This window comes from Tursiops truncatus, chromosome 18 (genome assembly GCF_011762595.2).
Source record: "Tursiops truncatus isolate mTurTru1 chromosome 18, mTurTru1.mat.Y, whole genome shotgun sequence".
Taxonomy (NCBI): domain Eukaryota; kingdom Metazoa; phylum Chordata; class Mammalia; order Artiodactyla; family Delphinidae; genus Tursiops; species Tursiops truncatus.
The window spans coordinates 30,896,894-30,912,290 of record NC_047051.1 but is presented as its reverse complement, the minus strand read 5'-3'; positions in this window follow the sequence as shown (position 1 = coordinate 30,912,290).

Here is a 15,397-nt window from a genome sequence, read left to right as displayed (position 1 = left end):
GTGTGTGAAGTATGACATAAATGTTTTTTAATGCTACAAATTTTTTGGTAAAATCATTTGCTGATGTTACACCATTCCATAAAAATAGGTACTTCAAAATATATTGACAGGTGTCTCTGTTGTTAGACTTGGTGGCATCTGTTCCTACCATCCGAGTATATTTTCCCTCCTTCTCCCTTTCAATATTAGAACCATTGTACCACCAAGTTTAAATGGGTACATGGCTACTTACTTTAAAAACTAAATTTTACAATAACCCTTGTAGCTAGTTATCTCGAGGACATTTAGTTTTGCCAATTAGATACAAATGGAAAGAGTGTATGCACCTTCCAATCTACATCTTTAAAAATGCAGTTACTCACTGTTCCTGCTTTTTCTTCCCACTTTCCTCAGTCTGGGTGCCAGAAGTGGGAGTGACTCAACTAGAAACAGAAAGTCCATGTGGAGATGGAAGCAAAATAAAATGGAAAGAACCAATGTCTCAGAATAACTTCATGGTACAGAGCTATCCCACTCTCTCTTAGATCAGCCAGATGCTTATGCAGAATATGAGTAAACTTTCTTGTCTAAACTATATCTGGAGTTTCTTTACTATTGTAGCGTAGTCTTTATTCCAGTAATAAACAGTACACTTTTTACCAAAATTTCCATTTTATAAGTAACGCTGTGATGCATATGTCATAATTTTTTTCTGTATTTTTGATATTTAAGAACTTCTATTTATAAATTGCTTTATGAAAAGATTGGATCCACTTGTACTGCCACCTTCTGTTTCTAATAATAGTGATATCATTGAAACCTAATTCCATGAGACTCCTTTATGACCTGAGAGAGATCAAAGCTATCTTCTCTTTGTGTTTAATCAGACTTTTTACATATTCTGCTCACTCTACTTCTTTTTCTTAACTCTTAGAATTATTTAAGTATAGGAAATACTACTGAAGTTGAAAGGGCTGGGAAAGAAAAACTGCATTTGGTTTTCCTTCAGGGCTTAGAGGAAGAAAATAATCATCTTCATTACATGGTAGTTTTCATCTTTAACCTGACTTTCAGTAATTAAAACCTCTAATTACATTAATTAAAATGCTACTCTAAGATTAATTGTATTTGGAGGGGAAAGTATTAAGGAGAATTTCTTTTGGATTTTCCTTTGATTTCAAATGTTTCTTACTGTCGACTCAGTTCAAATGGCCCTCCATGTGCTTCTCTGATTACTGTTCTTTCCATTTCGGATAAAGGGAAGCTCAAAGCCCATCTGGAGCTTTTATCTTTAAGCCCTCCACCCACCTCCTTCACCCTGTGTTGCTTTGACCTATAGTCAATTGGACAATTCCATTATTGTGAAAATGCCCTGTTGAGAATTTATAATTTAACCCTATTTTAATTTTGTTTATATGAATATTTTTCATAAGTTTTTAGAGACCAAGATTTCTGACAGCAGCCACGCTCCCACAAATGTAACAGTGACTCAAGTGGTGAAGATGAATCCCCGGCAAGTGCTGATCACAGCATCTCTTAGCTGGCGGCTTGGGGAGCTCCAAGCCTGCTTTCCCTTGGCCTGTATTGCTCTCAAGGAGCCAGCAGGTTCCCAGACATTTGTTCAGGCCCAAACTGTCATGACTGAGACAATTAATGTGGTAATGAGTGTCTGGCATCCAAAGTATTATTTCCTGCAGGGTTTGTCACATATTTCAGAGAACATTGGGAGCAAGCAAAATTCTTCTTTGTCCCTTTCCATCCCCAAATTGTTGGCCCTTGAAAATCTCATACATTAACTGCATACCAGGGGAACAGACAGACAAAATAGGGGGGGAAGGGAGCACTTGACATTTCCGAGATGGAAGATGAGCTCGTGAAAGTGGGGTGATACCGAGAAAAGAAGTCAAAGAGAATGTTAAAAATAATTGTTTTCTCTACTGCCAACTTTTACAAACTAACATTTCTTTAATTCAGATTAACTCTAAATTTCAACACATATTTATGGGAGACTAACCTTCATCCTGAGAATCAGAGGGTCTCACCTTTTCTGTACACATGAAACTGCATCATCACGTTGAAGAAGAGTGCACAAGACTGAGAATAGATCTCTGGCAAATTTCTGACACAAACTTACAGTTTTCTAGGCATCTATGTCTCTGTAACTGAACTGATTTTAAGATAGGGAAGTGTTTCATTTAAATTGTGAGGTGAGAAAAATTACGGAAGTTTCACTGCTATAAAATTTCCTGAAGCAAAGCTGCAGAATGTCTTTTCCTCTGATGGGGTTTCAGTGCCATGTGTAATAACTATTCTCTGAAACAAATACAGCAGACTCATCAATGTGATACATCTTTTAATTACTAAATTAACTAAACATTGATGATGGAAATCAGAAAACAATAGATAATGCTTGGGGAAGTGGCATAGTTTGTTAGGGCCATTTTCATCCCTTTTTAGCATTTGGGATATTTTGTAATGAAGCCGAGAGTGTCCATGTCAGGTTTAATATTCTAAGGCTCTATGACCTGCATGATGTAGCAGATTCTCCAAGAGTGGATAACTGTTCTCGTTCATAAGTATCTTCCCATTATGTATTACCCCATGGGACATCTGGGGTATCCACAGGTAACCCACAATCTTTCACTCTCTACATCCCTTAGCCTCTTACACACAGACCTACAAGGAATACAGTATCACCATTTGAAAATAAATTTTTTATACTATTCGTAAAAATATAATTAACTTACTGAGATGGTGAAAGGGAGAGAGAAAAAGAGCAGAAAGATAGAATGGGGTGACATAGTAATAGTGTTTGGGTAATCTACTGCTGCCTAAAAGCTACCTCCCAACTGTGGCTTGAATAATAACACCATGCTCAGATCTCTCATCAGTGACAGTCAGACTGCTGGGGCGGGAATCATCACGTATCTGGTTATAGACTGGAAACATCAAACAGCTAGAGGATGGAGCACCAGCCCTCCGTGGTCTCTCAAGCTCTATGTTATTTCTGCAGCATGGTGGCTCAGGGACTTCTTCCATGACTACTCAGAGCTCAAAATGCATGTGTCCCAAAAGAGAGAGAGAGTCAGAAGGGAACTTTACCTCAATGTATGAATTAATCTTAGAAAGCACACCACACAGAGAACATATGTATATATATAACTGATTCACTTTGTTATAAAGCAGAAACGAACACACCATTGTAAAGCAATTATACCCCAATAAAGATGTTAAGAAAAAAGAAAGCACACCACACAGCAACTTCCAACATGTTCTATTTGTTAGAAGTGAGTTATTAAAGCCAATCCATATTGGGGAGAGGATTAAACTCCACAAAAAGTAGGACGGGTTGTCAAAGAATTATCAGATGTATCTAAAAACCACCACAAATAAAAATGTCATTATTTTCTATTTCTAACATTAATCCTCACAATAACAATACATTAATGATAATATCTATACTTTTTCAGATGCTTAGTACATGCCAGGCATATTAAGGATATCATCTGCAATATATACTGTAAAGTAGCTACATTAAAAAAAAAAGTAGCTACATTATTATCCTCAATTTAAAGATGAAGACTGACATTTAGAGAGGTTCATAATATGCCCACGGTCCTACTGCTGGTAGAGGTGAGAAATAATTTCTACCAGGACCTTCATACCCCAAAGGACTCTCTCTTCAGCAGTACCCTCTACCCACTACACCAACATACATATCCTTTAACTTGATATTCTACATAATATTGATGCATGGGGCAGGCATTCTACATGATTTTGCTTGTTTTTTGGTTATATCATTTTACATCTTGCTAATCTATAAATAAAATATTTACATTGAATGAAAATGCTGTTATGGATATAAGAGATGTCACTGCTGTTGGTGAACTCATGACACATTCTCAGAGAAAGCAGTTGATAGTAAAAGAAATTAACTTGTAAAACCACTAATTTATGTTGATACAGAGTGAAACTGAAAATAAGGAGGTATTTGTAGCTGATAGGTAACACCTGGAAAAACTGCTGAGTGGTTCTCTCTTAATGGGAACATTCTGAAGTATTGTATGACAGATGACAGTGTTGTTCACTATTATTACCTCTTCTTCAGCAGGAGTTATTAAAAGAGCCTCTAAGCCAAGTTGCTTAAATCATCAATAACATTCATGTAAACACCCACCACAGTATAACCAGATATATCACTCTGGGGAAGCTCGACAACTGACTCGGAGCAAACAGTGTGTTAAAACTAGCCATGAATATATCTTGCATAATAATGTAAGAATCAAATATACTATATACCAGTCCTAGAGGTTTGAAATGATGTGTATGTGTATGATGATGACTTCATTTTAATGACTTATGCACTAATAAAGGATAATAAGAAAGATCAGTCATGGCACTTAAGCAATTCTTAAGTATTCTTCATTTTACTGTTTCATGATATTTTACCTTCAAGCTATAGAATGTCAACCAAAGTTTGTAAATCTAGTAATAAAGAACTATTCACAGTCAATTTTATACATACTTAAAGGATCTGAGAAGCTGAATATGAAAAACATACACTGCACATTTTAGTCTAATTTTATATTAACTACTTTACATTTCCCACATGTTCTAATCTTTAAGGATTACCACCTTCACACTTAGATTTGAAAATTACCTGTACCTTCAATTCATAGATATTTAAAGATAGAGTGTTAGCTTTTGGTTATTAAAACACGAGTTTTGAAAAATTAGATTGACTCGGCATGAATGAGGGATTTTAAGCTAAGAATTCAATGGATAAACTCAGTCTTTGTTACTCAGTGTGTAATACTTAGGGCAAGTCTCTAAATCACTTAGTGGTTCGAGTTCACATTTAAAGATTGTACTATTAGAGATTGTATTTCAAATGTACTTTTCTCTAGAATGCCTTATACATGATATGCAAAGTTATCTTTGAATCCTGGAGGAAGAAGGAGCATCATCACTCCGTAAATTGGGAAATGAGACATACTCAGTGTATATGACTTATCACAGAGTCAGTTAATAAAACATTTCCTGGACGTCATTCTCCTCCCCCACCCCAACAAAAGTACGTCTACTGACCCTCAATCTGGATTTCTGTTTATTATATCATTTCCATTAATGGAAATCAGAAACACAATAGCAGGAATTGTTCCTCAGGGCACCAAGATCGACTCTTTTACTGTACCAAATATCCAAAGAGGAAAATTAAGGATCTGTGTATTTTTGGTACCACTTCTAGCAGGGGTGACATGTAAGCCTTCTTTACAACTATCCTTCTTCCACATAAAAAGAGACGAGACAAAAGGAACTCTTTTTTTAGAGGCATTAGGGTTAGAATTAGACTACCAAGTTCTAATCACATGGGAAAAAAATGCCTAAAACTCTTTTTTATTCTTAGATACTCCACCATAAACATTATAAAACCATTTATTGAACATTATAAAACAAAATTAGATACTCCACAAATTCAGGGTGAATACACTATTTCATCTTTTTCTCCCAGTTACTCCCTATACACTGACATGTCTTACTATCATAAACTTCACTTTTTCCAAGTAATACTTCCCACTCCAAAATTATCCATAGACTCAAAGTTCTTGTTTATTCTAACAGAAGTTAGAATTTTGCATCCAAAGTCTAAATGTCTTTTTCTTCAATTTTGCCACTGTGATCTAAACCAACATCATTTTTCTCTTGAAACAGCATCATAAATTATTTACCTGAAGTCCCTCTTGTCTGTTCAACACAAAGCACCCACCATGATAGTTGTTTAATGTAAATCAGATCATATATTTCCACTTCTAAAACAATTCCATGGTTTTCCATTGCACATGCAAGAAAATTCAAACTCTTTAGCATGGGTATAAGAGTCTCATTATATGACCCTTGCCTACCTCTCCAAGTTCATCCCCTACTACTCTTTGCTGATAGACCATGAGTCAACAACATTAAACTTCTTTCTGTTCCTTCAATACCCCAATATTGTTTGTGCCTTTAGAACTTTTGAACTTAGTGCTTATTCTTGATAGAAACCTAGGTCCAAGAATGCTAATTGTGGCTTCTTTATATCACTCAATATAACATGCACAACTTCCTTCCCCACAAACCCAGCCATTTTCCACTATATCAGTTAATTTTTATATTGTTTTGACAGTTATCATTAAGATAAATTTTTGCTTCTCATTTATTTATTCCCCTATTACCTCTGTCCTTATTACTAGAACCTAAGTTCCTGAGAGTCAGTTTTCTAGATTGCTAGAATATGGAAAAATGTCTGGCACATAGTAGGTTTTTGTTAAATGTTTGATGAGTAAATCTTTAGTGAATTTTTAAATAAATTTGAGGCATAAAGTGCCTGATGAAAATCTGCCTCCTTCACTACTGCTGTTCCTTCATGTTGTCACTAAAGTTAGGTGCAGGAGACCAGACAGGTAGACCAAGGACTACTGACTAAATCAAATGGCAAGAAAAGACCAATAAGTCCTCAAGAGTCAAGATGCTGGAGGAACAAAGCATAGCTTGGGCTGCTGATGTTATAGGAAGAATAGTCTCCTCAGTACTCACTGAAGATGCTGGAAATTCAGCTAGGCCTGGGAATAGTTTTCACTTTTTATCCTGACTAGATAGAACTTTGCCACTAAGGTCTGTTTCTACCAGCTTTCTTAGGTATTGTATTGCTTCACCTTAATTATTCTTTAAGCACTCACAGTGTTTGAGTGTGTGTATTATTTTAAAGGAGGAATTTGATCTTTCTGCTGAGTTTTTGCACCAGATGAGGCTTACTTCTTCAAAAGGACTCTCCTCCCTTCCTGCATGTCCAGCAAACAACTCCCATCATCTGACTTTCTGGACAAACATCTCTGATTTTTGTGAATACAAATGTAGTTCTAAGCCACCAGAAAAAACAAATAGCAGTAATAATAACAGCAGTTAATAACAAGAACTAACAGTTATGGCGTGTTTAATATGTGCTTGACACTATGCTGAACACTTAAGCATTATGAAGTGATATTACTATTCCAATATTATAAATGGAGAAACTCTTTGTGTATCAGCCAAAGTGATTTTTTTAAATTGGAATTCTTACCATGTAACTTTCTAGCTTAGAACTCTTAGATAACTTTTCAGTGTTCTTGGAATAAAGGGAAAACTCCCTTAATGCAGCCCCAAAAGCCCTACAGTTCCCATCTTTCCCTCTAGCTTCATCTCACATCCCAGCCCTTTTCACTCTCTGTATTCCAGACACATTGGCATCCTTCATAGTTAGCATGTTTCCTCATAACCAAGGGAACTTTGCACAGGCTATTCTCTTTCCTTGGAACCTTTTTTCTTCCTTGCTTCTCAACTTTACAATTGCTTCTTTGAATATTTGATTAACGTCTGCTCCTCTCCATTTTTTCATCTTCATATGAAATCATTTTTTAAAATACCTAAGAGTTTGGATATTTACATGATAGAAGAGCATGCCAATCTGTTACATTCCCATTCCCGACCCCTGCCCCAACAGCTCCCAATGAACCATATCTTTTACTAGTCATTGCTAGTCATAATCTTGTGCAATCACTCCCCTTGGATTTGTAATCAATAAATTATTTCAGAAGTAATATTGTCAAGTTCTGAGCCTAATATATAAGAATGCCTGTTAACTTTACATTTGTCTTTTTATCCATGGTGGAAGCCATCCACCATGGAAGAAATACTAGTATCCTGAGACTACACTTTACATATCCAATCTAGTCTAATAGAGACACTGCAGGGAGAAAAATCAAGACTCCTGCTTGAATAGCTCTGGCAGAGCTCCCATCTATCAACCAGTACAAACTTGACGCTTGAATGAGGCCATTTTGAAAATGGATCTTCCAGCTCCATTTGAGCTTCCTTTGCTGATGCCACATGCAGCATAGAAAACCTGTCTCTTCCACGTTGTGCCCAAATCAGAGAACTGTGGGCAAATAAGTATCTGCTGTTGCTTTAAGACTAAACTGTGGAGTGGTTTGTTACATAGTAATAGACAAACAAAGTGAAAAGCAAACGTTATTAGTTGACAGCCCAAAAGGCATATGCTAAAGTTGAAGTGGGTAGTGGAGGAATCAGAAGTCATCTTGGCCTACACGGGGACTCATATTTTAGAAGTTTGTTTTGGAATAGGAAGAGACTTTGGAATATCTGCAAAACTTGTAAGAAAAAATTGAGAGTGAAAAGTCTTAAAACAAGTTTGCTAACATTAAACATATATAACCTTTTGAGAAATTTTCTAAAGAAGATGCAATAAAGATTAAGTATTTGAATTGTATTCTTTGGAAATGATTTCAAGCCAAGAATAAACAATGAAGAAAGAGCTTTAGGTTACTATTAATAGAAATGCCCTTAGGTTCCATTTCTAAAAAAAAAAAAAAAATTTCTATAAAAAGGATAGGCAGCGTTATAAAATCATCACTTCATGCTGCTTACACACACATTTTATAGTGCTTTTAAAATTAATTTATTCAATTTGAATAAATTACATTCTGAAAATATTGGTTTAAATTGGACTAGTGAGGTTCAAATAAATAGTTATGAATAGCTACGGATTTCAGATTATAAGCTCAATTGTGCACAAAACATAACTCCATTTTCTGCATCTGAAATTAACTTTCTTTTATGAGATTTCTTCCTTGGGATGGGAGAATTTGAACACTTTCAGTTCAGAGTCTATTCTACTCTGTATGCTGAGTTATGTCAGGGTTCCTTAGAAGTTCATATAGTGGCATTTTATGGGAATTTCTGGCAGTCACTCTTGCATTCTTCATTTCTACATTTGCTAAGAATGCTTCAAGATGACTCTCAATATTAGGATATAAAGAATCAATCTAGCAAAATCTACCATCTCTGGAATCAATTGCCTTCAGATTCAGATTCTGCCATTTCACTAGCTGTGTAACTTTGAGCACGTCAAGCAAACACTGAATTCATTGTCTTAAGTGGAAAAAGGGGAATAATTATACAACCCACTTCTTAGGACTGTTGAAGGGATAAATATAAAATACATCTGAGAAATGTATCATACAGATATAACCATAGTAAACTCCTAATGCATATTAGCCATTGTGCTTCATGAAGGCGTCTCCTGAAGAGTTTTCATTTCCACGGTATGAATAGTGTCTCCACAGAGCTCCGTTAGTCAGGGTGAAGGGAATTAGTCTCCTCCACATTACAGTGGAATGCAACCACTTATAGGTAGAATCATTGTATGCTTCCTCTTTTTTCTTATCCTTCTGTGAGGCAAGAAAAACACATTTCCAATTAAAGCACACCAGAAATGTTATAAACCAAATGTAATCACCAAAGTTGGAACTCTACCAGGGAACCCAGAAAAAAGAAAGAAAAATGGCAAGCTTCTATTGCAGAGGAACTCTAAAAAGGACACTGATTTAGTTGATTTCAGTTCAATTCAAAATAGTCTTTACCTATTGCATATCAACCACCTTGATAGTCTATAATGTATAATGACAGAATAAAACAAAGCACAAAGTCCTTGTTGTCTTTGGGGAAATAATGCATATTCATAAAACAAATAATAATGATCTTAATAAATAGCTGCATGGAGGACTTACTGTGTACAAAATACTATCAGTATTTTTGCTTCTTTCCTTGTATTTGAACTTCACAAAACATCTATGAAATGAGAAAACTGGGGCACCAAGTGCTTAAGTGACTAGTTTAGGTTCATATACCTAGAAAGTGGCAAAACTGAGATTTGGCTGAGGCATCTTAATCCCAGAGCATTCTCACTTCACCAATACACTGTGCTATTAACTTTATAATTGATCTAAACAAAAACTAAAAGCAAACATATAATACATGATATATATCTCTGTGTTAAAATACAGAGAAGGAAAATTTCCCATCATATAGGAATTGCAAAAAAGGCATTGAAGTATATTTCCATTTGATGAGGGCTTTGAAAGATGGCTATAAAGACAGGTTAAAAACATCAGTAAGAGTGGTTTAGGTAGGGGAGAGAATAGATGAGCAAAGTTATGGAAGAGGGAAAGTATAGGGTATGTCAGGAGACAAATGAAGTTGCCACTTTAGGAAGAGTCTAAGTTAAACAGGCAACACAGAAGGAGATGATTTTGCAGATAACAATGGGAACCATAAAAGGTCTATGTCTGAAGACTTGTTTTCTGTATCTAATGGGTGGTGGACTGCAAATTGAAACATAGGATCTGTCAAATATAGAATGAAAATAATTGCCTAAATCTTTACCTCCTTACCTATTATTTTCCCCCTAGACAGAAGGAGTATAAAAAAGTAATAATAAAACATTTTTAAAGGTATCCAAACTTTTCTTCACATGAAATATCTTGTAGAAATATTATGGAACTATATATAAAGGTAGAACTACCTTATTTGAAAGAGGAAGCAGGGGAAGGAGGTATAAATCTGCCCATCTGGCTAATCCTCCTCTTTCTCTTTTTTCTCTGAACACAAGGGCTCTGTGGAATGTATCTGAAAAGTATAATGGTTAACCTGTGACCAGGATGCCACCAAAATCATGTAAAAACATAATAATTTTACTCACTTTATCTATTATCTATTTTTCTCTCATTCCTTCTATTTCATCTACTTTTACATTATTTTCTTGTCTTTGTTTTTTTCCTTTTATTTTTCTACTCTTGAACTGGTCACTATAGACTATTGTCACTTAATTGCAATCATAGGCAAAACTGTTTGGGAAAGTTCCTGATCCACTGGCCCCTCAGTGCTGGCTATTGATGCACCATGTTAAATGCTACTGGTACTAAATTAGAAGAGATATTTTTCCTATAATCTGCTCAGTTCTTCAGTGTAAACGTGCTATTTCAGCATAAATATGTACTGGCTTACAGAATATGGTACCAATAATGTCAGTCAAGCCTAAAAGTTCTGAATTTCCCTAGATCAGATTTGTATAGACAGGATGGACGTGTCAGATTAAATTAGAGCTTCTGGAACTGATTTTATTTGGTCATTCCATGTAAAAATGGTCTTAATAACATTTATTCCTTCATTAAACTTACATTTTCTGGGAGCTTACCTTGGGTATGAATTTTGTGCAAGACACTGGAGCACGATGATATATTTTTGTTTTCCCCTGACCTCTAGAATCCCATCTTGGAAACTCTAGCTATATTATATACATACTGGGGGGAAAAGATCCTAGTGCTTCAAAATCACTCAGTGTTGCTAACTGCAGCAGTTTTAAAGATCTTGGATGGATTGCATATGCTTGATATGGCAGCAGCAATTCATCTCCATTTTGAAGCTAGACCATGGTAAACTGCCCTGACAGGCTTCCCTCATTTGGTTTATTTTTTCTGAGTTGCATAAAATGTGGACTGAATACTGACTTATCTAAGAGTGATGTTGTACAAAAATGCCTGCAATTTCTGAACACTTCATAGTGACTAAAATTCCACATAATCATTAAACACTGTTAATATTAAGTACTTTATGTAGAATCATTCAAAATTACTGTAAATATTTAGTCATCAAAGAAAGAGTATAAAGTTAGTAAATTGACTTTTCACATTTTTCAATCAGAAAATAATTTCCCAACCTCTGTATTCTGTAGAAGAATCCAATTTAAAGAATTACAATAGTGTTTGAACCAAGATGAGTGGGTAATTAGAACGTTCACATTTTCTAAGACAGAAAAGAACTAGTTCTGAACAATGAATTACATAATCGTGTTATATTTGAGAAGGATAACAGGCTGTTTTTAAATGGATTGTTGTCATTCCAAATTGCTGTTGGGATTGATTCAAATAAGAGCTTCCTAGTGTTACGAAATCAGAATGCAGATTGGAACATATCCTTATAATTGCACCAAGCAAGGTACATCATTGGTCAGTTCAAATACAAGTGCATATGTTTATTATTATGAATAAAGTAAAAATTATAAAGTACCTGATGCATGTTCATAGTAATAACATTTTCCCTTTTTCCTTATTGTCTTGTATTTATTAACTTTGAATAAAATAAGAGAACAGAGGTTTCTTATTTCTCCATCTTTCTGTTGAACTAAAAAATACTGTCACCAGAACTATTCTATAAAAACATTTATTTTTATTTTATTTATTTTTCCATTCAATTACCAAGCAATAGGCTAAATCTTATATTTTAGGAGTGAAAAAAAAGCACTAGATATTAGTAATACAATCCACTAAGTTAAGAGATTATATGAAATATTTATGAGTCAGCAGATCACTGTGACAAATGAAATTGTTGGATCAACCCACAAATGGGCCATGCCAGTGAGCAGATAGATCCGACAAACATGTAAGAATACTGTTAGGTGGTCCTTTCTCTCAGATGGTAGGCATAAACTATGTATTTTATTTTGACTTGAATAAAAGATGCCAGTAGCTTCTTCCAGAGTAATTTCACATAAAAAATGTGCTTCATAAAACAAAATCAGGTGTTGCCCAGAGGACCTCTCACATATTGCTATTTCCTTCTTGGCTTCATTACTAAAATTCTATACTGGTATTTCCTGTTTATTTTTGAAAGTTCTAAAAAATAGTTAATGTTTCATGTGGTGTTTCCAGGAAAGCTATAATGAAGTCTATGGATTTATTTTGCATAAAAAGTGTGCATTATTAGAATAATTGAATTCAAATTCTGACGCTGACTTTTTAAAATTTTGGGTTCTTGGGCAAATGAGTTACAGAGAAACCTTGTTTTCTTTTTTTTTCTTCTCCCCTTTGTTTGTTTGTTTATTTATTTATTTATTTATTTATTTATTTATTTATTTATCTTTATTGGAGTATAATTGCTTTACAATGGTGTGTTAGTTTCTGCTTTATAACCAAGTGAATCAGTTATACACATACATATGTCCCCATATCCCTTCCCTCTTACATCTCCCTCCCTCCCACCCTCCCTATCCTACCCCTCTAGGTGGTCACAAAGCCCGGAGCTGATCTCCCTGTGCTAAGGGCTGCTTCCCACTAGCTATCTATTTTACGTTTGGTAGTGTAGTGTCCATGCCACTCTCTCACTTTGTCCCAGCTTACCCTTCCCCCTCTCATATCCTCAAGTCCATTCTCTAGTAGGTATACATCTTTATTCCCGTCTTGCCGCTAGGTTCTTAATGACCACTATTTTTTTTTTTTTTTAGATTCCATCTATGTGTGTTAGCATACTGTATTTGTTTTTCTCTTTCTGACTTACTTCGCCCTGTATGACAGTCTCTAGGTCCATCCACCTCACTACAAATAACTCAGTTTCATTCCTTTATATGGCTGAGTAATAAACCATTGTATATATGTGCCACATCTTCTTTATCAATTCATCTGCTGATGGACACTTCAGTTGCTTCCATATCCTGGCTATTGTAAACAGAGCTGCTATGAACATTCTGGTACATGACTCTTTTTGAATTATGGTTTTCTCAGGGTATATGCCTAGTAGTGGAATTGCTGGGTCGTATGGTAGTTCTAGTTTTAGTTATTTAAGGAACATCCATACTGTTCTCCATAGTGGCTGCTTCAATTTACATTCCAACCAACACTGCAAGAGGATTCCCTTTTCTCCAGACCCTCTCTAGAATTTATTGTTTGTAGATTGTTTTATTTATTGTTTGTAGATTTTTTTGATGATGGCCATTCTGACCAGTGTGAGATGATATCTCATGGTAGTATTGATTTGCATTTCTCTAATGATTAATGATGTTGAGCATTCTTTCATGTGTTTGTTGGCAATCTGTACATCTTCTTTCAAGGAATGTCTATTTAGGTCTTCTGCCCATTTTTGGATTGGGTTGTTTGTTTGTTTTTTAATATTGAGCTGCATGAGCTGCTTATAAATTTTGGAGATTAATCCTTTGACAGTTGCTTCATTTGCAAATATGTTCTCCCATTCTAAGGGTTGTCTTTTCATGTTTTTTATGGTTTCCTTTGCTGTGCAAAAGCTTTTAAGTTTCATTAGGTCCCATTTGTTTATTTTTGTTTTTATTTCCATTTCTCTAGGAGGTGGGTCAGAAAGGATCTTGCTGTGATTTACGTCATAGAGTGTTCTGCCTATGTTTTCCTCTAAGAGTTTGATTGTGTCTGGCCTTACTTTTAGGTCGTTAATGCATTTTGAGTTTATTTTTGTGTATGGTGTCAGGGAGTGTCCTAATTTCATTCTTTTACATGTATCTGTAGAGATCTATGAGCAGCACTTATTGAAGAGGATATCTTTTCTCCACTGTATATTCTTGCCTCCTTTATCAAACAAAAGGTGACCATATGTGCATGGGTTTGTCTCTGGGCTTTCTATCCTGTTCCATGGTTCTATATTTCTGTTTCTGTGCCAGTACCATACTGTCTTGATTACTGTAGCTTTGTAGTGTAGTCTGAAGTCAGGGAGCCTGATTCCTCCAGCTCCATTTTTCTTTCTCAAGATAGCTTTGGCTATTCAGGGTCTTTTTTGTTTCCATACAAATTGTGAATTTTTTTGCTCTAGTTCTGTGAAAGATGTCAGAGGTAGTTTGATAGGGATTGCATTGCATCTGTAGATTCCTTTGGGTAGTATAGTCATTTTCACAATGTTGATTCTTCCAATCCAAGAACATGGTATATCTCTCCATCTATTTGTAACATCTTTAAGTTCTTTCATCAGTGTCATAATTTTCTGCATACAGGTCTTTTGTCTGCTTAGGTAGGTTTATTCCTAGATATTTTATTCTTTTTGTTGCAATGGTTAATGGGAGTGTTTTCTTAATTACACTTTCAGATTTTTCATCATTAATGTGTAGAAATGCAAGAGATTACTATGCATTAATTTTGTATCCTGCTACTTTACCAAATTCATTGATTAGCTCTAGTAGTTTTCTGGTAGCATCTTTAGGATTCTCTATGTATACTATCATGTCATCTGCAAACATTGACACCTTTACTTCTTCTTTTCCAATTTGGATTCCTTTTATTTCTTTTTCTTCTCTGATTTTTGTGGCTAAAACTTCCAAAACCCTGTTGAATAATAGTGGTGAGAATGGACAACCTTGTCCTGTTCCTGATCTTAGTGGAAATAGTTTCAGTTTTTCACCATTGAGGATGATGTTGGCTGTGGGTTTGTCATATATGGCCTTTATTATCTTGAGGCAAGTTCCCTCTATGCCTGCTTTCTGGAGGGTTTTTATTATAAATGGGTGTAGAATTTTGTCAAAAGCTTTCTCTGAATCTATTGAGATGATCATATGCTTTTTCTCCTTCAATTTGTTATTATTATGTATCACGTTGATTGATTTGAGTATATTGAAGAAACCTTGCATTCCTGGGATAAACTCCACTTAATCATAGTGTATGATCCTTTTAATGTGCTGTTGGATTCTGTTTGCTAGTATTTGTTGAGGATTTTTGCATCTATGTTCATCAGTGATATTGGCCTGTAGTTTTCTTTC